At 41.7% G+C, this 25,261-nt stretch overlaps 1 protein-coding gene across 1 annotated transcript in view; it reads left to right on the plus strand.

The window, feature by feature from the left end:
- LOC126249185 (rho GTPase-activating protein 45-like) overlaps positions 1 to 25,261 on the plus strand; it is a 607,616-nt gene that overhangs the window by 148,730 nt on the left and 433,625 nt on the right. The gene's annotated exons all lie outside the window — the stretch shown is intronic.

The raw sequence follows: 25,261 nt of genomic DNA on the forward strand, positions 1-25,261 counted from the left end.
ACTGCTGTCCTGGCCAGCACATTCTCCAGATCTCTCACCAATTGAAAACGTCTGGTCAGTGGTGGCCGAGCAGCTGGCTCGTCACAATACGGCAGTCACTACTCTTGATGAACTGTGGAATCGTGTTGAAGCTGCATGGGCAGCTGTATCCGTACACGCCATCCAAGCTCTGTTTGACTCAATGCCCAGGCGTATCAAGGCCGTTATTACGGCCAGAGGTGGTTGTTCTGGGCACTGATTTCTCAGGATCTATGCATCCAAATTGCGTGAAAATATAATCACATGTCAGTTCTAGTATAATATATTCGTCCAATGAATACCCGTTTATCATCTCCATTTCTTCTTCGTCTAGCAATTTTAATGACCAGTAGTGTACTTCATGAATATTGGGACGTTGTGACCAAAGCCTGACGTGCACTCCCGAGAGAAACGCCCAGTACAGCACGAGACAAGTGAATCCGAAACCATTGCGACTTAATACCTATGATCACTTCTAGATATTCCTAGCATTTTGAACATAAAGATATGATGTCCAGTACAACCCTAATATGAAATCGCTTCTGCATATCGCATTTGGTCCGAGACTGAGTTAACATCAGCTGAGAGAGGAGTAAATCAAATTCATAATTTCGTTACCTCGCTCCTGGAGGAATGGCATAGGCAATTCGCGCCTCCGAGGGGTCCCTATGCCAGCATAACTGGTGGCCAGCAGGACACAGGCACCCTTGTTTCTTTCCATAGTGGCAATGTAGGGCAGTCTTGGTTTTGAAGTTGCTAGATATACAAAGTAGACCTAGCGGCCACGGAAGCGTATTCGTCACGATGGTTTGCGCAATTTCTTTTTAACGTAACCTACCAGGAGATCCATCCGCTTATCTGTCGTTTCGGCGTGTTCTTGCGTGATCAAGAAACATAACGGTTTTGAAATCAATTGTCCGCTATTGTAGCTAACATTTTTAGTACTTGAAACTTGAGAACGATAATGAAATCTGAAAGGTAGTTCTTCAGTTCTTCAGTAGCACACTGATATGTCCAGTCCATCTTATAATACATTCAACTGCCGTTATAGCAGCCCATCCATTTATATGAATTATTAATTAAACATGTAATCAACGTCTTAAAACAAGTGATCTATTCTACATTCATACCTCAATAACCCCTTACATTTCGTGCTTCCTTCTCCGTATTTCTCAGAGAAATGAGTCTTCTCTTGGAAAATTTGGAGAAAACTACTGGTGAAAAAAAACAAAAAACAAAAAAATACTACTGGCGTCCAACTATACAAACGTATCTGAAATAAGATGGGCCGATATGGACAACAACACTTCCGAAAGTACAGCTCTTTAAATCAACCAGAGCATTACAAACTAACAAAATGGAGCTTACACTATCTCATCAAACGTACCCAGACGCTCTTTTGTATTCTACATCTACATTTATACTCCGCAAGCCACCCAACGGTGTGTGGCGGAGGGCACTTTACGTGCCACTGTCATTACCTCCCTTTCCTGTTCCATTCGCGTATGGTTCGCGAGAAGAACTACTGCCGGAAAGCCTCCGTGCGCACTCGAATCTCTCTAATTTTACATTCGTGATCTCCTCGGGAGGTATGATTAGGGGGAAGCAATATATTCGATACCTCATCCAGAAACGCACCCTCTCGAAACCTAGACAGCAAGCTACACCGCGATGTAGAGCGCCTCTCTTGCAGAGTCTGCCACTTGAGTTTATTAAACATCTCCGTAACGCTATCACGCTTAACAAATAACCGTGTGACGAAACGCGCCGCTCTTCTTCGGATCTTCTCTATCTCCTTCGTCAACCAGATCTGGGTACGGATCCGACACTGATGAGCAATACTCAAGTATAGGTCGAACGGGTGTTTTGTAAACCACCTCCTTTGTTGATGGACTACATTTTCTAAGGACTCTCCCAATGAATCTCAACCTGGTACCAGCCTTACCAACAATTAATTTTATATGATCATTCCACTTCAGATCGTTCCGCACGCATACTCCCAGATATTTTACAGAAGTAACTGCTACCAGTGTTTGTTCCGCTATCATATAATCATACAATAAAGGATCCTTATTTCTGTGTATTAGCAATACATTACATTTGTCTATGTTAAGGGTCAGTTGCCACTACCTGCACCAAGTGCCTATCCGCTGCAGATCTTCCTGCATTTCGCTACAATTTTCTAATGCTGCAACTTCTCTGTATACTGCAGCATCAACCGCGAAAAGCCGCATGGAACTTAATACACTATCTACTAGGTCATTTAGATATATTGCAGAATTGACCACTACTTTTCACGATGGGCAGACCCGTCAGTGTTAAAGGAGGCTAATGGTGTTCGTAGAGAAGCAGTAACAGCAGAATCTGTCTGCCAGGCGGGCTCAGTGACTTCGAACGTGGCCGGCCGAAGTGGCCGTGCGGTTAGAGGCGCTGCAGTCTGGAACCGCAAGACCGCTACGGTCGCAGGTTCGAATCCTGCCTCGGGCATGGATGTTTGTGATGTCCTTAGGTTAGTTAGGTTTAACTAGTTCTAAGTTCTAGGGGACTAATGACCTCAGCAGTTGAGTCCCATAGTGCTCAGAGCCATTTTTGAACTTCGAACGTGGACTACTCATTGGATGTTACGTGAGTAAAAAATCCATCAGGGACATTTCTAAAGCTGCCTGTGTGAATCTGAATGTGAAGTGGAAACACGAAGGAACAACTATAGCTAAAGCAAAATCGGGCAGACCTCATCTACTGACGGACAGGGACCGTCGAGCATGGCGGAATGCGTTTGTAAAAGATCCATGAATCATGCCATATCCTGTGGAAATCCACTTTTTTTTAATGTTTTTTCATGTCAAGTTCTGTAGGACCAAATTGAAGAGCAAATCTCCAAGGTCATGGAACGTGTCAGTACATGAACTTACAACATAAAAGTAATAACAGATAAAAATAAATGTTCATAAACCTGAAAAAAGTCAGTCCATAAGTTTAAGAAAACGCTATCAGCAATACAATAAGAATCAGCTTCATTTTTCAAGGAACTCCTCGACAGAATAGAAGGAGTGACCGATGAGGAAACTCTTCAGTTTCGATTTGAAAGCGCGTGGATTACTGCTAAGATTTTTGAATTAGAGTGGCAGCTCATTGAAAATGGATGCAGCAGTATACTGCACACCTTTTTGCACAAGAGTTAAGCAAGTCCGATCCAAATGGAGGTTTGATTTCTGCCGAGTATTAACCGAGTGAAAGTTGCTTATTCTTGGGTTAAACTAATATTGGTAATAAGAAACGACAAAAAGGAATATACATATTGAGAGGCCAATGTCAAAATACCCAGACGCGTGAACAGAGGTCGACAAGAGGTTCGTGAACTCACACCACTTATTGCCCGAACCGCCAGTTTCTGAGCCAAAAATATCCTTTTAGAATGGGAAGAGTTACCCCAAAACATAACACCATACGACATAAGTGAATGACAATAAGCAAAGTAGACTAATTTACTTGTCGAAGTGTCACTCACTTCTGATACCGTTCGAATAGTTAAAATGGCACTATTAAGTCTTTGAACAAAATCCTGAACGTGGGCTTTCCACGACAGCTTACTATCTATCTGAACACCTACAAATTTGAACTGTTCAGTTTCACTAATGATATGCCCGTTCTGTGAGATTAAGACGTCAGGTTTTGTTGAATTGTGTGTTAGAAACTGTAAAAACTGAGTCTTACTGTCATTTAACGTTAGTTTATTTTCTACAAGCCATGAACTGAGGCCATGTGCTGCACTATTTGAAATCGAGTCAATGATGCACACACCTTCCTTTACTACCAAGCTAGTGCCATCAGCAAACAAATATTTTAGAATTACCCACAATACTAGAGGGCATATCATTTATATAAATAAGGAATGGAACGGCCCCAACACTGATCCCTGGGGCAACCCCCACTTGACAGTACCCCACTCAGATCCCACATCACAGCCGTTATCAACATTGTGAATAATGACCTTTTGCTGCCTGTTGCTAAAGTAAGAGGTGAACCAATTGTGGGCTACTCCCCTTATTCTGTAATGGTCCAACTTCTAGTGCAACAGTTTGCGTTTCTCAAATGCCTGGAGAACGAAACCTGCCATCATGTGTAGTACCGACAGGGTACTACGGAGGAGGTGGAGTTACATTATATGGGTGGTTTTCGTGGTTAGGGTTGGTCCGCTGATTGCGCTTAATTTTGAGGAATGTGAAAACATTTTACAGCATTATGTACCGAGTACAATAGAGGAACAATTCGGAGACGTTGATACTTTGTATCAGCATGGGAATTCATTGTGTCATAAAGCGACATCTATGAGCTAATGGTTTGTGGGCACTAACATTTCTGAAATGGACTAGCCTGTTCAGAGTCCCGACCCGACCTGAATCCAATGGGATCCCTTTGGAATGACTCAGAACATCGACTTTGCTCCAGACGCCGGCGTCCAACATCACTACCTCCTCTGGTTTGGGCTCTTGAGGGAGAATGGACTGCCGTCCCTCCACAGGCATTCAGACACTTCATTGAAAGTCTCGCCAGCAGAGTTCAATCCGTCGTAATGGCGAAGGGTGGGCACATCCCATATTAATGTTCACTAATAGGTATCCAAATTTTAAAATGGTTCAAATGGCTCTGAGCACTATGAGACTTAACATCAGTCCACTAGACTTAGAACTTCTTAAACCTAGCTAACCTAAGGACATCACACACATCCATGCCCGAGGCAGGATTCGAACTTGCGACAGTAGCAGCAGCGCGGTTCCGGACTGAAGCTCCTAGAACCACTCTGCCACAACGGCCGGCTATCCAAATTCTTTCGGTGATTTTAAGAGTGAGCGTATTTGGGCTAATCGATCTGTTACACGTGTGGTATCGATTCAGCACGCGACGGTGTTACGTGAGCGAATGCTACAGAAAGGATAAATTTGCTCTTATCCGCTTACTACATAAGTGAAGACGCTGTCCGTGTGTACCACATTAATGTGTCTATTATATATATCGCTAGGAGCATACGTATGAGTATATAATTCAAAGATAAAGACGTTCTACAATGTGTTTAAAACGCAAGTTCCATTCTTTATAGCACCAGAATGCGTGTGTGTGGAACAAGTGAGTAAGGGCTAGGGGCTAGTATACAGCGATGAGTAGGAGTATTGCAACTGTTTAGGACTTGTACGTCAGAGTACCTCGACGGTGTCTGCCGCAGGCTCGAATGTTGGTATGCATGTCACTGTCCAGAAATGGGTCAGTCTTCAATGGGCACGTGAACGCCGGCGCTGAGTGGCTAAATATAGTTCGTTCTGACGAGTCCCGCTACAGCTTGGCCTACAGTAATGGCCACAAATGACTCTACAGGAGTGACAACTGTATGGCAACATGCGCTACTGAGTAGCATAGAGGGCAAGAAAGTGGGATAATTTAGAATGTCATGGGATTCAATATTTAATCTCGACTTATACTCCCCACTATGTCAGGGAGGTCTTAGAGGCAGTGGTACTTTTCTCACTTGCTGTATTGTAGCAGTCACTGTCGATACACGTGGGATGACTACTGTATAAGCCATTATTAATAGTATTAGTAGCAGTTTTTGCTGTATTAGCAGTAGCATTGCTATTATTATTATTATTATTTCTCAGTCTATACTGTTAGGATAAATGACCTAAGATGTAAACAAATCTTGTTGCACATCATCCTTACTACTGTATTATATTACTGCCATTAACATTACAACTGATAGTATCATAACTGTTGTCATTACTCATGTAAGCTGTAATGGAAAACGCATTTTATGCATAAGATGTAAGAGAGAGCCTTCAAGATCAGGTTAAATAAATTAGCAATCAGAAATATGAATGATATGATTGGTTGGCAACTTGCTCATCGTGGTCTTCCAGGAAGCATAGTGACGCTTCTGTGCTTCACATACAAAGTAGGGACTTTTGGATTCCATACCACGTCATATAGAGACTCTTTTGTAGTATGTAAAAGTTTCGTAAGATACTGTATTCTCAAAGTCAAAGATCACTTAGAGCTCTGTGCTGCCAATGATTTATGTTCTCTCATTTACCTAACATGGGATGCCAATTTCATTTCAGGCATGTGTATATTTCTTGACGTTTTTTTTTTTTTTTTCAGCCGTTAGTGGTATCAAAAGCGTTACATATATTTTCCGCGGCGATACGAGCACAAATATATCAGAGCAGTATCGAAGCACCCTGTAGTACTCAAATGCAAAACACTAAGTATCAGTGGAATTCTTTCTGGGAAACGAGCTGATAGCACGAGAGAAATTTGTTTGGTAGCCTTGGGACGGAGAGCGACCTGTGGAGAGCCGTATGTCTGTCTTCTGGAAGCAGAGTGCTCCTAGACAAGGACACTCGCGCTTTGCTGGGACGACAGGCGCAATATGTGGGACACTGAGGCTTCCGCTAAACAATTTAGAGTGCCCCTAAAAATAGAGCCGGCTGCCAGTATGGCTGCAAGTGCTGGCGCCATGCTTACAGCGTGTACCCCAAGTTAAATTTAGCGAGGGAGCAAAGGTGTGCTCGAGGACGGACCCTGACCCTGAGGGGAACACTTTCGCTGGAATCGTCATGTCAACTGCTGGCAACGTGCGTGCCTTGATCTAATGGTGCGTCACCGAAAACTTACAGATTGCTTGTACCACCTCCAAAGACTAGCGTCTTCGTTTGCACTTAAGCAGTACTCACGCGAAACATGAATGAAACCGAGACGTGTCTGACAACGCACAGCAGACATACTTGCTGTGCGACCACAGCTATCTCCAGCGGCAAATGACGACATTATATGGCGCACCTTTCTCGATAAGGGACACGTTCGAAAGAGCTGCGTATACTTTATTTGAGACTATCGAAGGTAAGCGGGGAAAGAACCCTATGGGGAAGTAATTGATTTCAAGGTCACTTAACATGTTTAAAAGAATGATTTAAAGGTATTCCATTGCCTGCGACACATAGTGATGGGACAGCCGATTAATTTTAACAACCGATTGTAGTGTTTTTTTTTTTTTTTTTTTTTTTTTTTTTTTTTTTTTTTTTTTTTTTGCTCAGTCGGCTTTTTTTTAGTCGAATGAGATAATCGAATGAATCTAATCTCTGTGGTCACATCAGGTATATGAGTGTTTTCACTCACTCTTTATCTTTGAGTGGTTTCAGTTAATGTGAGACAACCGACTGATAGAAGCCCCCGATGGTAACGTCCGTTACATGAATGTTTTCAATTCTACATCTAGATCTACATAGGTACTCCGCAAGCCACCGTAATACCATGTACCCGTACTTGTCATCTTGTTATTTTCCCTCCTGTTCCACTCGCAAACAGAGCGAGGGAAAAACGACTATCTGTACGCCCTCGTATGAGCCCTAATTTATCGTATCTTATATTTGTGGTCCTTACGCGCGATGTATGTTGGCGGCAGCAGAATCGTTCGGCTGTCAGCTTCAGATGCCGGTTCTCTAAATTTTCTCAATAGCGTTTCTCTAAAAGAACGCCGCTTTCCCACCAGAGATTCCCATTTGAGTTCCCGAAGCATCTCCGTAACATTTATGTTTTGTTCGAACCTATCTGTAACAAATCTAGCAGCCCTCCTCTGAATTGCTTCGATGTCTTCCTTCAATCCGACCTGCTACGGATCACAAACACTCGAGCAGTAGTCAAGAATAGGTCGCACCAGCATCCTACATGCGGTCTCCTATACAGATGAACCTCTCTTTCCTAAAATTCTCCCAATAAACCGAAGTCGACCATTTGCCTCCCCTACCACAGCTTTCACATGTTCGTTCCACCTCATATCGCTTTGCAACGTTACGCCCAGATATTTAAACGACTTGACTGCGTCAAGCAGGACACTAGTAATACTGTATCCTAACATTACAGGTTTGTTCCTCCTACTCAGCCGCATTAACTTACATTTTTCCACATTTAGGGCTAGCTGCCATTTATCAAACCAACTGGAAATTTTGTGTAAATCGTCTTGTATCTTCCTAACGACACTCAACTTCGACAGCTTACCGTACACCGCGGCATCATCGCCAAAAAACTGCAAACTGCTGCCCACACTGTCCGCCAAATCATTTACGTATAGAGAGTACTACAGCGGTCGTATTACACTTCTCTGGGGCACTCCTGACGATACCCTCTGATGAACGCTCGCCGTCGAGGGCAACATACTGGCTTCTATTATTCAAGAAGGCTTAGAGCCACTCATATATCGGTGAACTTATTCCATATACTCGTACCTTCGTTAACAGCCGGCAGTGCGGCACCGTGTCAAATGCTTTCCGGAAATATAGAAATATGGAACCGTCCCGTAGCCCTTCATACATAGGTATCAGTATATCATGTGAGAAAAAGGCAAGTTGAGTTTCGTACGAGCGATGCTTTCTAAAACCATGCTAATTCGTGGAAATAAGCTACTTATCCTCATGAAAGTTTGTTATATTCGAACTGTGAATGTGTTCAAGGATTCTACAGCAAACAGAAGCTAGTGATATTGGTGTGTAACTCTGTGGGTACTTTATTTTACCTTTCTTATATACTGGAGTCACCCGCGCTACAATTCAATTTGCCTCTGGGTTACTGTGATTTCACTTACACTCCTTACTGTTATCCATTGCTTTCAGTGTTGCTTCCGTGAGTGTGTTACTATAATATTAATTTAATAATTTGGTTTCTTTTATTTCACTTACTTATGTTTCCAGCCTTTCAGTTATACATGAAGCATGACTAAGGGTGACCACTTTTATAAAAACGAATAACTTATCTTCTTTCAAGGAGAGGTGCATAATAATTATGTTTCTAGAAATTAAATATTTTCAAAACTAAGTTAGTTTTTTGTATAGACACGCATATTTTGTCCTTCTGGTATTAATAATTGATTTTTGGTTGGTTTTAAAAGGTTTATAACTGGCTCCACATTATAAATTTCTGTTTAAATAAATGAAAACTGACTTTCTTATTTAAATTCACTTCTGTCTCTCACTTACCGCTGATCTGCTGCCATAACCGATCATTCTTTTTAGGTAATGCTGCGATGATGTGAACAAAAAGCATATAGGTTGCAAACATTTTTAATTGTTCAGTGACTTAACTACTAGCTTTTTAAGCATATATTGTCACATTTTTCGAGTGAAGTATTTGTTATCATTCGTTAACCTTATTTGTATTTCTTTAATTAATATAGTTTCACAATGTATATCATCCGTGTAGATACTGTCTACGAGGGTTGTCCAGATAGTAAGTTCCGATCGATCGCTAAATGGAAACCACAGTGAAAATCAGAAACATTTTATTTTCACGAGTTAGCTACACTTTCCAGATACTTCTCTACATAGTCGCCGCTCCGACTTAGACATTTGTCGGAGCGTTACACTAAATTTCCAATATCATCGTCATAGAAGGCAGCCGCCACTGCTTTCCGATAATTCTCTACGCTGGTCTATAGCGCGTAGCCTGTGCCCAAGTGTTGTCTTCAAATGGTTCAAATAGCTCTGAGCACTATGGGACTCAACATCTGAGGTCATCAGTCCCCTAGAACTTAGAACTACTTAAACCTAACTAACCTAAGGACATCACACACATCCATGCCCGAGGCAGGATTCGAACGTGCACCCGTAGCAGTCACGCGGTTCTACATCTACATCTACATCTACATCTACATCCATACTCCGCAAGCCACCTGACGGTGCGTGGCGGAGGGTACCTTGAGTACCTCTATCGGTTCTCCCTTCTATTCCAGTCTCGTATTGTTCGTGGAAAGAAGGGTTGTCGGTATGCTTCTGTGTGGGTTCTAATCTCTCTGATTTTATCCTCATGGTCTCTTCGCGAGATATACGTAGGAGCTAGCAATATACTGCTTGACTCATCGGTGAAGGTATGTTCTCGAAACTTCAACAAAAGCCTGTACCGAGCTACTGAACGTCTCTCCTGCAGAGTCTTCCACTGGAGTTTATCTATCATCTCCGTAACGCTTTCGCGATTACTAAATGATCCTGTAACGAAACGCGTTGCTCTCCGTTGGATCTTCTCTATCTCTTCTATCAACCCTATCTGGTACGGATCCCACACTGCTGAGCAGTATTCAAGCAGTGGGCGAACAAGCGTACTGTAACCTACTTCCTTTGTTTTCGGATTGCATTTCCTTAGGATTCTTCCAATGAATCTCAGTCTGGCATCTGCTTTACCAACAATCAACTTTATATGATAATTCCATTTTAAATCGCTCCTAATGCGTACTCCCAGATAATTTATGGAATTAACTGCTTCCAGTTGCTGACCTGCTATATTGTAGCTAAATGATAAGGGATCGATCTTTCTATGTATTCGCAGCACATTACACTTGTCTACATTGAGATTCAATTGCCATTCCCTGCACCATGCGTCAATTCGCTTCAGATCCTCCTGCATCTCAGTACAATTTTCTATTGTTACAACCTCTCGATATACCACAGCATCGTCCGAAAAAAGCCTCAGTGAACTTCCGATGTCATCCAGACGGTCATTTCTGTATATTGTGAATAGCAACGGTCCTACAACACTCCCCTATCCCTCTGTCGTCTATTTCGATATCTACCATTTTGTCATCTGTGCGACAATCTAGAGATGGACTACAGTCCAGTCTTCCTCTGTGAAAGAGTTTGGAAAATGACATTTAGTATTTCGGCCTTTAGTCTGTCATCCTCTGTTTCAGTACCATTTTGGTCACAGAGTGTCTGGACATTTTGTTTTGATCCACCTACCGCTTTGACATAAGACCAAAATTTCTTAGGATTTTCTGCCAAGTCAGTACATAGAACTTTACTTTCGAATTCATTGAACGCCTCTCGCATAGCCCTCCACACACTACATTTCGCTTCGCGTAATTTTTGTTTGTCTGCAAGGTTTTGGCTATGTTTATGTTTGCTGTGAAGTTCCCTTTGCTTCCGCAGCAGTTTTCTAACTCGGTTGTTGTACCACGGTGGCTCTTTTCCATCCCTTACGATCTTGCTTGGCACATACTCATCCAACGCATATTGTACGATGGTTTTGAACTTTGTCCACTGATCCTCAACACTATCTGTACTTGAGACAAAACTTTTGTGTTGGGCCGTCAGGTACTCTGTAATCTGCTTTTTGTCACTTTAGCTAAACAGAAAAATCTTCCTACCGTTTTTTAATATTTCTATTTACGGCTGAAATCGTCGATTCAGTAACCGCTTTATGATCGCTGATTCCCTGTTCTGCGTTAACTGTTTCAAATAGTTCGGGTCTGTTTGTCACCAGAAGGTCTAATATGTTATCGCCACGAGTCGGTTCTGTGTTTAACTGCTCAAGGTAGTTTTCAGATAAAGCACTTAAAAAAAATTTCACTGGATTCTTTGTCCCTGCCACCCGCTATGAACGTTTGAGTCTTCCAGTCTATATCCGGCAAATTAAAATCTCCACCCTGAACTATAACATGGTGGGGAAATCTACTCGAAATATTTTCCAAATTATCCTTCAGGTGCTCAGCCACAACAGCTGCTGAGGCAGGGGGCCTATAGAGACATCCAATTATCATGTCTGAGCCTGCTTTAACCGTGACCTTCACCCAAATTATTTCACATTTCGGATCTCCGTCAATTTCCTTCGATACTATTGCACTTCTTATCGCTATACTCTTCCCCCATGAACCATGGACCTTTGCCGTTGGTGGGGAGGCTTACATGCCTCAGCGATACAGATGGCCGTACCGTAGGTGCAACCACAACGGAGGGGTATCTGTTGAGAGGCCAGACAAACATGTGGTTCCTGAAGAGGGGCAGCAGCCTTTTCAGTAGTTGCAGGGGCAACAGTCTGGATGATTGACTGATCTGGCCTTGTAACATTAACCAAAACGGCCTTGCTGTGCTGGTACTGCGAACGGCTGAAAGCAAGGGGAAACTACAGCCGTAATTTTTCCCGAGGACATGCAGCTTTACTGTATGATTAAATGATGATGGCGTCCTCTTGGGTAAAATATTCCGGAGGTAAAATAGTCCCCCATTCGGATCTCCGGGCGGGGACTACTCAAGAGGACGTCGTTATCAGGAGAAAGAAAACTGGCATTCTACGGATCGGAGCGTGGAATGTCAGATCCCTTAATCGGGCAGGTAGGTTAGAAAATTTAAAAAGGGAAATGGATAAGTTAAAGTTAGATATAGTGGGAATTAGTGAAGATCGGTGGCAGGAGGAACAAGACTTTTGGTCAGGTGAATACAGGGTTATAAATACAAAATCAAATAGGGGTAATGCAGGAGTAGGTTTAATAATGAATAAAAAAATAGGAGTGCGGGTTAGCTACTACAAACAGCATAGTGAACGCATTATTGTGGCCAAGATAGACACAAAGCCCATGCCTACTACAGTAGTACAAGTTTATATGCCAACTAGCTCTGCAGATGATGAAGAAATTGATGAAATGTATGACGAGATAAAAGAAATTATTCAGGTAGTGAAGGGAGACGAAAATTTAATTGTCATGGGTGACTGGAATTCGTCAGTAGGAAAAGTGAGAGAAGGAAACATAGTAGGTGAATATGGACTGGGGGGAAGAAATGAAAGAGGAAGCCGCCTTGTAGAATTTTGCACAGAGCATAACTTAATCATAGCTAACAGTTCGTTCAAGAATCATAAAAGAAGGTTGTATACCTGGAAGAATCCTGGAGATACTAATAGGTATCAGATAGATTATGTAATGGTAAGACAGAGATTTAGGAACCAGGTTTTAAATTGTAAGACATTTCCAGGGGCAGATGTGGATTCTGACCACAATCTATTGGTTATGAACTGCAGATTGAAACTGAAGAAACTGCAAAAAGGTGGGAATTTAAGGAGATGGGACCTGGATAAACTGAAAGAACCAGAGGTTGTAGAGAGTTTCAGGGAGAGCATAAGGGAACAATTGACAGGAATGGGGGAAAGAAATACAGTAGAAGAAGAATGGGTAGCTCTGAGGGATGAAGTAGTGAAGGCAGCAGAGGATCAAGTAGGTAAAAAGACGAGGGCTAATAGAAATCCTTGGGTAACAGAAGAAATATTGAATTTAATTGATGAAAGGAGAAAATATAAAAATGCAGTAAATGAAGCAGGCAAAAGGGAATACAAACGTCTCAAAAATGAGATCGACAGAAAGTGCAAAATGGCTAAGCAGGGATGGCTAGAGGACATATGTAAGGATGTAGAGGCTTGTCTCAGTAGGGGTAAGATAGATACTGCCTACAGGAAAATTAAAGAGACCTTTGGAGAGAAGAGAACCACTTGTATGAATATCAAGAGCTCAGATGGCAACCCAGTTCTAAGCAAAGAAGGGAAGGCAGAAAGGTGAAAGGAGTATATAGAGGGTTTATACAAGGGCGATGTACTTGAGGACAGTATTATGGAAATGGAAGAGGATGTAGATGAAGATGAAATGGGAGATAAGATACTGCATGAAGAGTTTGACAGAGCACTGAAAGACCTGAGTCGAAACAAGGCCCCGGGAGTAGACAACATTACATTAGAACTACTGATGGCCTTGGGAGAGCCAGTCATGACAAAACTCTACCATCTGGTGAGCAAGATGTATGAGACAGGCGAAATACCCACAGACTTCAAGAAGAATATAATAATTCCAATACCAAAGAAAGCAGGTGTTGACAGATGTGAAAATTACCGAACTATCAGTTTAATAAGTCACAGCTGCAAAATACTAACGCGAATTCTTTACAGACGAATGGAAAAACTGGTAGAAGCGGACCTCGGGGAAGATCAGTTTGGATTCCGTAGAAATGTTGGAACACGTGAGGCAATACTAACCCTACGACTTATCTTAGAAGAAAGATTAAGAAAAGGCAAACCTACGTTTCTAGCATTTGTAGACTTAGAGAAAGCTTTTGACAACGTTAACTGGAATACTCTCTTTCAAATTCTGAAGGTGGCAGGGGTAAAATACAGGGAGCGAAAGGCTATTTACAATTTGTACAGAAACCAGATGGCAGTTATAAGAGTCGAGGGGCATGAAAGGGAAGTAGTGGTTGGGAAAGGAGTGAGACAGTGTTGTAGCCTCTCCCCGATGTTATTCAATCTGTATATTGAGCAAGCAGTAAAGGAAACAAAAGAAAAATTCGGAGTAGCTATTAAAATTCATGGAGAAGAAGTAAAAACTTTGAGGTTCGCCGATGACATTGTAATGCTGTCAGAGACAGCAAAGGACTTGGAAGAGCAGTTGAACGGAATGGACAGTGTCTTGAAAGGAGGATATAAGATGAACATCAACAAAAGCAAAACGAGGATAATGGAATGTAGTCAAATTAAATCGGGTGATGCTGAGGGGATTAGATTAGGAAATGAGACACTTAAAGTAGTAAAGGAGTTTTGCTATTTAGGGAGTAAAATAACTGATGATGGTCGAAGTAGAGAGGGTATAAAATGTAGACTGGCAATGGCAAGGAAATCGTTTCTGAAGAAGAGAAATTTGTTAACATCGAGTATAGATTTAAGTGTCAGGAAGTCGTTTCTGAAAGTATTTGTATGGAGTGTAGCCATGTATGGAAGTGAAACATGGACGATAACCAGTTTGGACAAGAAGAGAATAGAAGCTTTCGAAAGCCGTTATACTCTGTGTTACAAGTTCTATACTGGAAAAATATCTTTTACATTGCTTTGGATCTTCTACAAGATGCAATCTGCGAGAACTTTAACATACTTACTTAGAGCATTGCCTGCGTGATTGGTTTTTCTTCTTCGTTTGAGTCCTCTTCAGCTACTGTGTAATCCGGCTCGAAATCACTGAACTCTGATAATTCGTCGTCTACTAAAAGTTCAGCAAGAATTTATAGAAAATCATCCTCACAATAAACACGTTTGCTCTACTGTGACAAACTGCTAATAATGGTGGTTAGGTTGTAAATTAACAATGAAAATGAAACTCAACAGCTAGACTCTCAACAATACACCAAAAAACTGACATTCAAGGTTGCCAAATGAAATTAGAGTCTTGGTCAGAGGTAGTACCAACCCAGGACGAAGCATGCCATTAAGCATAAAAGTTATATATTGTGTTTCCAGTTTTAAATTTTAACCAGATAAATGTACAGTATAGTACTTCATAAGGTGAAAGACAAATAGCTCTAATGATTTAGTTTTATGTTCACCTGAAGATGTACTTTTGAGTTCCACGAAACCGGTAGTGACCTAATAATAAAGGACAAAATAGAGTCGAATCGGTTTATTAATACTCAAGATGAATACGCAAGGAAACAGAAAAGGGTCATAAACACAGAAGGATATTTGTTCTGAGTTTTTAACGAAATAAAAATGTACGGTCAATTTTTGCCCGTGGTTGGTGGTTCTAGGGTTAAAAAGCTTTCATTGTGAGCAGATATGAGGACAAATGCCTTCGACAAAGCATCTACCACTGTTCCTTTCTCGACACATGCCCATCTCTGTCACTTTATGGAGCCAAGGCGAAGGCAAACAGCTGCTACGTTACTCGTCATTTTGCAACTGCTTGTAATGTGAGTATATATGGCCATCAGACAATTAAAGTCCAGCCCAGTATACAGGGTGAATGACAACTACAGAAACAAAGTTTCGGATGCTGTCTAGGGATATATCTTGAATACTTGTATTTCTGTGTAAGAGACTGGTGGTCTCCGGTGGCGCGTTAGATAGTGCATTTCGTTTGATTTCTTACTCTCACTTATCTTAGTAACTGTATCCCTCTGAAAATATCTACACAACAGTGCAAGTGTAGACGATATGTGCCGTTCATCATCTTCGAAAATAAACTTGTTCTACGCACTCCCAGCACTTGCTGTTGTCAACGGTAATATGCCTACTTCACTGTGCGCCCTATAGTTTGCATTTAGTACAGCTCGGATATGTCATGGGTTTGTTTTTCCGGCAGTGTTAGTTGCACATTAACAATGATGCACAGAAGTATGGATAACTTTATAGATGAGAAAATTCGATGATATTCTACATGAATTAAGGCAAAAACCTGAGGTAATTTTCAACTTGTTACAAAGTTTCCGTCTACAAAAGATCCATCAGATTTGGCAAGTACAAATCTTTTACACGCATGCACCTACAATCTTAGCATTATTACAGATTCTAGCAGATGACCATATTCCCCAATGACTTACAGATAATATATACAACATTTACAGAAATAATTAAATCTGAGCTATGTCGCTCCATTGCAGACGCGGGACAGCGGCTGGTCATATATTTAACAAGGAAAATCGCCAAACTGCCGTGCAATTTGAGAAGTTATTTTATTTTATTTTCATAAACAGTTTCGGCAGTTCAGCATGCCATCTTCATGCCTCTGTGTATTAAAAAAGTGTATACATGTATTGTACATCAAGGTATAACACAGCTGACTTTATAGAAAGTAAGTATAATAATAAAAGTTCTTAGAACCTACAAAATTCAAGTAGCAGCGTCAAGACAAGTACCTGTGCACATACAGCACGACAAAGTATAATATGTACACATACTGGTAAGCACTGAAACTATTTTAACATCACTGAGTTGTAAAAGGACATGTCAAACATTAAAAAAGACCAAAAATGGACAATATGCAATCAGAAGCTCAACGGAACAAAGTCTGTTTAGTTATTATATATTTTTTCATTTCTAATTTATTTTTTAAATCAAAGAACCTACGTAATTTTTGTTGGTGAGAAAAACCCTATTTCATATTAAGACCTATACGCATTCAAAGTAAAACGTCGCGATACAATTTATGAAGCACACAGTAGTGTGCGTATCTATAGCCTAAGTACTATCACTGCTGGTGATATATCAGAATTAGTTCTCACAACGCCCAAGAAGCAACCAGACGCAGCACTCAAAAAAAAAAAAAAAAAAAAAAAAAGGCTCTGAGCACAATGGGACTTAACTGCTGTAGTCATCAGTCCCCTAGAGATTAGAACTACTTAAACCTAACTAACCTAAGGACATCACACACATCCATGCCCGAGGCAGGATTCGAACCTGCGACCGTAGCGGCCGCGCGGTTCCAGACTGTAGCGCCTAGAACTGCTCGGCCACTCCGGCCGTCGTAGACGCAGTACTCAACGGCAGACAAAATGTCCAGTCATACATTATACAGCAAACAAAAGTCCAAAGATATGACTTGGTGTCCCATACATAACTGGATAGGCGGAAAAATACAAGAGTGGAACAAACGAGGACTTCAAATACATATTAATTTAGGGCAGTCCTCCAAAATCTTAGCTGAAAATTTAATACTATGTCCCTGGGAGTATAAGGTATCACACTAACAACCTATCTATCAAATGACAAACACATCCAAATAGAAAATGACACATTGCAAGTAGTATCGCTATAGGTAATGCGGGGAACGACCAAGCTACAAGTAGGATATGTATGCAAAGACCAACAAAACATCAAAGTATAAGCCCACTAATTAAGCAACATACTGGGGCATAAAAGGGAGGGGGGGCTGGGAGGGAAAAAAATTGTGAGCGAAAAAAGGAGTTGTTAGATAGCCTCATATTAGAAACTAATCATGGCGTGGATCAATACTACGCAAATATTGTAAGTGATGGAGGAAACCAAGGCAATAAAACAATTTATTGGCACAAGCCTAAATATGCCAGAAGTCTCAGGCCATACAGAAAAACTTGAGGCCCACAACAGTAGCCAGTAAACTCGAAACTCGTAACGATGATCAGGTTGGCATCAATCCAAAATCCATAAACACCATAAAATACGGGTATATGGTAAGAACGTCGTAACATTCCTTATAAGGTGTATGGTGAAAGCCAGAACCATGCTATACTGAAACACTACTCTTGAGATGCAGTCAAGAAGTCCCGAATATCCAACATGTGACCTGGGAATGTGTCAGTTTGGGTCTAAAAATGTAGCCTGCTAAAAATGGTATGCAAACGAATAGATTACAACAAATCACAGCATAAGGAAACGGCAAAGACCTGGCTGTCCTAAAGATCAAGAAGACCTCACTATCATAAGGAACATCCCCTCGGAGATGCGTAAAAGCTTATAAAAGACCTAAACATGGTCAATAATAAAAACGTGCTACGTACCAACAGATTGGAGCGTTACGAAGCGAGATACAGAGAGTTGCAGAATCAACCAAGACCTGTGAGCTAAACCGAGACTCATAGTAAGGGGACCTACCGTATGTCACAGCCAGACAAATAAATGCGTTACCGTAAAGCCAACATAATACATGCATTCTAAGAATCTAAGACCAAAGAGAAAACTGTAGGATATCGGAAACATAAAAACTTGTGTTAATATGGAGATACACGTATAGGTAAATCAAGGTAATACCTGTAAGCCAAAGAACACAAAGAAATAAAAAAATTAAATTTACTAAAATAATACCTATAAATGGCACATCATGTCCAAACACTAATGTTACCCTACATAAGTGTAAAAATTCATCTAAAAAGTAGTGGAACAGATTCATCATGAGTTATTCTAGCCAAATGAAGTCATTAGTGTAGTATTAAGGACAGGAACGCCACAATGGTATGGAAATGGAAATGAAGTTCAATGCTTCTTGACAGAGCGTAGGGGAACGATGCGGGAGACCTGCACCGCCGTACTAGGCAAGGTCCTAATGGAGGTGGTTTGCCGTTGCCTTCCTCCGACCGTAATGGGGATGAATGACAATGATGAAGACGACACAACACCCAGTCATCTCGAGGCAGGTGAAAATCCCTGATCCCGCCGAAAATCGAACCCGGGACCCCGTGCTCGTGAAGCGACACCACGACCGTGGACACCGCAATGAGATACATAATATAATATTTAGCTAATAAACTACAAACCTCGGGCGCAGAACCGACTATATCACGGTGACCCTATTATTAACCATAGTGTCGGCAAATATAAGTCGTGAACGGAAATAATGGTGGAAACCTAACCAGTGACGGCCATTTAACAACTTTTTTCGCTCACAATTGTTGCCCCCTTTTTGGGCAAGTATGCTACTTAATTAGTGTGCTTGTACTTTGGTGTTTTGTTGGTCTTCCCACAATTATCTTACTTTCAGCTTGGTCCATCCACGCATTACCTATAGCGATACAACGTGCTATGTATCAGTTCCTATTTGGATAGGTTTGTCATTTATTAGACAAGTCGTCAGTTAGATGTCTTATATTCCCAGGGAAACAGTTTTAAATTGTCATCTGAGATTCTGGAGGACTGACCTTAGTTGATATGGGTTTGAGGTCCTCGTTTATTCCACTCTTGTATTTTCGCGCCTATTAAGTGATGTATGGGACACGAAGTCTTTTTAGTTTTATCTGCTATGTAACATATGCTGCCGAAATATTTTATGAGTATTCCTCGAATGTTCTTTGCATACCGTTATTCACTTAATATGTTGCTAAGTTTTGCTTCTGGTCGCTTTTTTGATGTTGTGACAACTTATTCTGATACATCACTAGTAGCGATAGTACTTAGGTTATACACTGAAAAGCCAAAGAAACTGGTGCACATGTCTAAAATCGTCTAGGGCCCCGCGAGCACGCAGAAGTATCGCAACACAACGTGGCATGGACTCGACTAATGTCTGAAGTAGTGCTGGAGGAAACTGACACAATGAATCCTGCGGGAATGTCCATAAATCCGTAAGAATACGAGGGGGTGGAGATCTCTTCTGATCAGCAAGTTGCAAGGCGTACCAGATATGATCAATAATGTTCATGTCTGGGAAGTTTGGTGGCCAATGAAAGTGTTTAAACTCGGAAGAGTGCTCCTGGAGCCACTCTGTAGCAATTATGGACACGTGGAATGTCGCATTGTCCTGCTGGAATCGCCCAAGTCCGTCGGAATGCACAATGGACATGAATGGATGCAGGTGATCAGACAGGATGCTTACGTACGTGTCACCTGTCGGAGTTGTATTTAGACGTATCAGGGGTCCCGTATCACTCCAACTGTACACGTCCCGCACCATTACAGAGCGTCCACCAGTTTGAACAGTCCCCTGCTGACATGCAGGGTCCATGGCTTCTTAAGGTTGTCTCCATACCCGTACACGTCCATCCACTCGATACAATTTGAAACGAGACTCGTCCGACCAGACAATATGTTTCCAGTCATCAACAGTCAAATGTCGCTGTTGACGGGCCTAGGCGGGGCAGAAAATTTTGTGTCGTGCAGCCATCAAGGGTACACGAATGGGCCTTCTGTTCCGAAAGATCATATCGATGATGTTTCGTTGAATGGTTTCCATGCTGATACTTGTGGATGGTCCAACATTGAAATCTGGAGCAGTTTGTGGAAGGGTTGCACCTCTGTCACGTTGAACAGTTCTCTTTAGTCATCGTTGGTCCCGTTCTTCCAGGATCTTTTTCCGGCCCTACTGATGTCGGAGATTTGATGTTTTACCGGATTCCTAATATTCACAGTACACTCGTGAAATGGTCGTACAGGAAAATCCCCACTTAATCGCTGCCTCGGAGATGCTGTGTCCCATCGCTCGTGTGCCAACTATAACATCACGTTCAAACTCACTTAAATCTTGATACTATGCCATTGTAGCAGCAGTAACGGTTCTAACAACTGCACCAGACACTTGTTGTCTTGTATAGCCGTTGCCGACCACAGCGCCGTATTCGACCTGTTCACATATATCTGTATTTGAATACGCATGCCTATAGCAGTTTCTTTGGAGCTTCAATGCACTATTGTGTACTTCATAGGGTATATCGCGACGTTTTACTTTGAATGAGGATAGGTCTTAATATGAAGTAGGATTTTTCTCATCTATAAGAATTAGGTAGGAATTTTATTAAAAAAATTTAAAAAAAGAACCTAGACAAGCTTCCTTCGGTTGAGCTCCTGATTGTACATTGTCTATTTCCGATTTTTTTAATGTTTAACTTGTTCTTTTATAACTCTGTGATGTTAAAATAGTTTCAGTGCTTACCAGTGTGTGTACATATTATATTTTGTTGTGCTGTATGTGCACAGATACTTGTCTCAACGCTGCTAAGAGGGTTGACTGAAAGGTAATGTCTCCATCTTTGTAACTCTCCAACAGTTGGCAGCATTGGTATGCGGCAGGCATTGGCTTGTTCCGTAGCCTCTTCTCTGCAGCACCAGTTGGCGGGAAGCCTGAGCATCGAACGGTTATGTTGTAACAGTGTAAAGTATGGAACCCTGCGCAGGCGGTCGGTCAATGCGATTTAAGCAACGTGCAGTCATTGAATTCTTGACAGCAGAAGGTGTCACCCCAAAGGAGATTCATCAGAGAATGGAAGCAGTTTATGGTGACTGTGTTGATGTGTCGTCGTTGGGCGAGTGAGTTTAAAGATGTTGAGGCGGGAACGTCTGACCTACGTGACAAACAAAGACTTGGACAACCTGTGACAGCAACCACTGAATTTTACAAGCAAAACGTTCACAAATTGGTTCAGGGCGATCGTCGTATCACTGAGAGAGAAATTGCAAGCACAATCGGCATTTCAAAATAACATGTGGGTCACATTATTGCTTTGCTTGGCTATCGGGAAAAGTTAATATTGGTAATTAAAGATCACAATCTAAGGATTGTTTCTGCATCTGATTTATTAAAATATTCCCATCCAAAACCAATTAACGAAGGTGGAGCCATTACTTTTCATTCAACCCTCGTACTTGGATTTTGTAGGTTCTAATAACTTTTATTATTATGCTTCACTTTCTGTAAAGTCACCTGTGGTTTAGCTTGATATACACTACGTGTAAACTCTTTTTAATATTCAGGGGCCTGAAGATGGCATATTGCATTGCCGAAACGGGTTTTGATAATAAAATAACTTCTCCAATTGCACGAATGTTGACGATTTTCCTTGTGAAATAAATATTTAATCTGTGTCAAGAAAGGGCACAAATTATGAGAGTGGGGCAGAATACATGCAAAAGTGTGACAAGGATGCAGTCTTCCGCCAGTTTTATTAATTATGAATAAAACTGTTCAAGAATGGAGACAACTGCCACACGGTTTCATGAAGATCAGCAGTAACACAAAACTAGATGATTTACATTTTGCTGATGATTTCAGCTTTTGTAGCATCTTCAGAGGATGACCTACAGCTTTCTGTACACAATTTATAGATTATCTCCGAGAAATATAGCTTGGACATCAACACCGAATAAACAAAACCTTGACCTTCTGCGGAAAATACCAAGTACAATGTAAAGATCCGTTTGAAAAATAATATTCTAGAAAGAATGAACACATTCACACATTTAGGCTATAAATTATCCTTTCTATAAGAAACAGATCTAGCTGAAAAAGCCATCAGCTATACAAAAGCAATGGGAGACCTTAATAATATAATAAATATTTTCATAGTTCAGAAGCACATCGGAAGAAGTCTTTGCTAGGCATTATCAAGACTTGTGCTGTGCTCGCAAAGCCTGGACAATACAAGCAAAAAAGATGCAAAAACTAAGACCCTGTGAAATGAAATTCTTGAGACGAACAGCTGGTTACGTCAAACAGGATCACAAAAGGGATGAAGATGTTTTGAAGGAACTCCATCGCACATCATAATTATACAGGGCTACCAAGAAACTGGAGAAAACGTCTACAACGAATGAGCTCAATGCTACACTACCATCCCAGTGGTGTAAGATCGCTAGCTGGACCAATGAAAAGATGGCAGGAGAGCTTCTCAACGAGATCGTATGAGGTCTAATACTTGGAAGGCAGATGATGATGACATTTAGGACCAAAGTTTTCTTTTAACTTTCACATACGTTCATTACCCTCCGCTAGATGAGTGAGAAACATCCAGACGCTAGGTAAACCCGTTCCACAGTCTTGTGATCACGTCTGGAGTTATTATATTGGTATGTTGCATCGCAGTTCATAGGCACGTGAACGCAGTTTTTCACAACCCCCTCACACACACACACACACACACACACACACACACACACACACACACACACAAATGAAATATATTGGGGCCAATGGTGCAATGCGAGATCCTTTCGCCCCTAACGGCCGATTAAGCGTTGAGTCTCTACTTTCCATGAAAACCACGCTGCACACCTATAATTAAATTAACTCGGGGTTTCCTAGGAGCAAGAGTTTTGCATCGTAGTGCCTCGTTCACTTAACAGTGAAGGTGTTTGCGGCTGAGCGCAGTGTTTAGTGTGCCAACGCTTTACGTCAGGCGTGACAGGCCGACTGGTACTGGAGAAGTGTACTACATTGTAGGCTGCAAGGTATATAGAAAAAGCGTACGCTGTGTTCTAGTGAAAGAGTGCTAAAGACGCTGACAGAATATTCTCGGGCACTACAGAATGCAGAGACAAGAAGAACCAGAACAAGTTTTTCTGCAGGAAAGGAAATATCCAGCTACTGCAAAAGGCTGAGATTTCTAGGATATGTAGAATATGAAAGGAACACTTTTCCAGATTTATATTACGCACTAACAATATAGGAAATAACCCTAACGTGTCTGCGGAACCCAATAATGGTCTCTGTAACAACGCTAACGATAACTGTCCAGAAGCAATTGAGTGTGAACCACTTTCCCCCGAATCTCAGAGAAAATCGGAACCACGAATTTTAGCCACACGCCATCGGCCTCCGACCAAAGTGATGTCCTTTCAAATATTTAAATGAGAACAGACAAGACAGATTTCGCCTGGAAGAGCTGGCGAAACCACCAGGATGAAATACACATGTTCTTCCAAACCATGACTGTGACCGTGGAAAAATTTCGGCCTGATCCCATTACGCAGACCAAGATTCGCTATTCCGAATCGTCACAGAGATGGAAGTGTTGAACCAACACCATCAATACGATTTAACTTCATTAGGGAATTATAATGACAGTCTTTCGTCATGGCATCAGTTGTTAGTACCGTTCCCCAGGCTCATGATTCACACGCCTACAACACCTCTTAATGATGTTACTCAGACAAGTGACATTGCCGCTCAGGCACTCGGTTTTTCACTAAATGACCTTACTGATGAACAGTACTCATACAACAGATAATGCAGAAGAAGGCAGTGGTTTGTATAAGGTTCCATAATTTATTTGCTTTATAAAACTCACTGGAATAACCAATGAAAACTGTTTTGTGGCTGTGTATAGCTGAGGCTTTTTTGTGTGTAAAACGTTTGTAAAAGGTTTATTTTTTCATTGACTTTCTTGTAAATAATAAAACTTATTAATAACTACTATAGCAAATCTACTTTCACACACTGTGCTTCCCAGTCAGCACATATTGTCTGAATAGTGAACGCGCTTGCAGTTCCATTTTCTGGGAAAACATAAATGCAATGTAGGCTATTCCAGCTCTGCGTCCCCGCCGGCGCAAAACGCACTGTCCTGTTCGCGCGGCGCAAAGCTCGCTCCTAGCAAATCCCGAATTTACAGCTGTTAAACGGAGGACGTAAATCGCCAACTGTTTCTGTGTAACAACCATCTCGACTCGACGCACACTGGGTAATGAACGAGCGAGCGAGCGACCTAGCTATCGGCTACCTGCAACTACACGAACCGGCAACTTACAACTTGCGCGATGGTAAACTTTCATCAGGGACGATAAAAGTTTTCGTTTGAGAACTTTGCTGCAGCGTAACCACAACCCAACACGACACAAATGTGGGTATATAAGCACCGACATGTAGGACTGGGGTTAGTATGGCCTTCAAACGGAAAATTTTTGTAAGTCTGCAGGCTTTCGTGGCCGTTGTCACTGAAGTTAAAATCTTCTGGGTTATTAGGCCGCGTCATGTTTCTTCTAAAATGTTCAACCTTTCGACCCCTCTGCTGGGATCTTCCTCAGGATCTTTTGGTGTCCACTACTGCTAGAACACTGTCAGAGACGAGTGTCGTGTCCACGTAAAAAGGGGTAATTTTCTGGCGTTCGTGCTGGAGAAGTGATAGTATTGGTTAAAATTCATGTAGCTACCATTGGTGGGCCATAGTCATACGCTAATAGGAAAGAAGGGGCGGTGGTAGCCCATCTCCTGTGGATACCATTGGCGGTCATCGTCATTGGATAGAAAGGCACTGTTCCACACTTATGCTGGAGAGGCCGGCCGGAGTGGCCGTGCGGTTCTAGGCGCTACAGTCTGGAACCGAGCGACCGCTACGGTCGCAGGTTCGAATCCTACCTCAGGTATGGATGTGTGTGATGTCCTTAGGTTAGTTAGGTTTAATTAGTTCTAAGTTCTAGGCGACTGATGACCTCAGAAGTTAAGTCGCAT

The sequence above is a fragment of the Schistocerca nitens genome, chromosome 3 (assembly GCF_023898315.1).
Source record: "Schistocerca nitens isolate TAMUIC-IGC-003100 chromosome 3, iqSchNite1.1, whole genome shotgun sequence".
Classification (NCBI taxonomy): Eukaryota; Metazoa; Arthropoda; class Insecta; order Orthoptera; family Acrididae; genus Schistocerca; species Schistocerca nitens.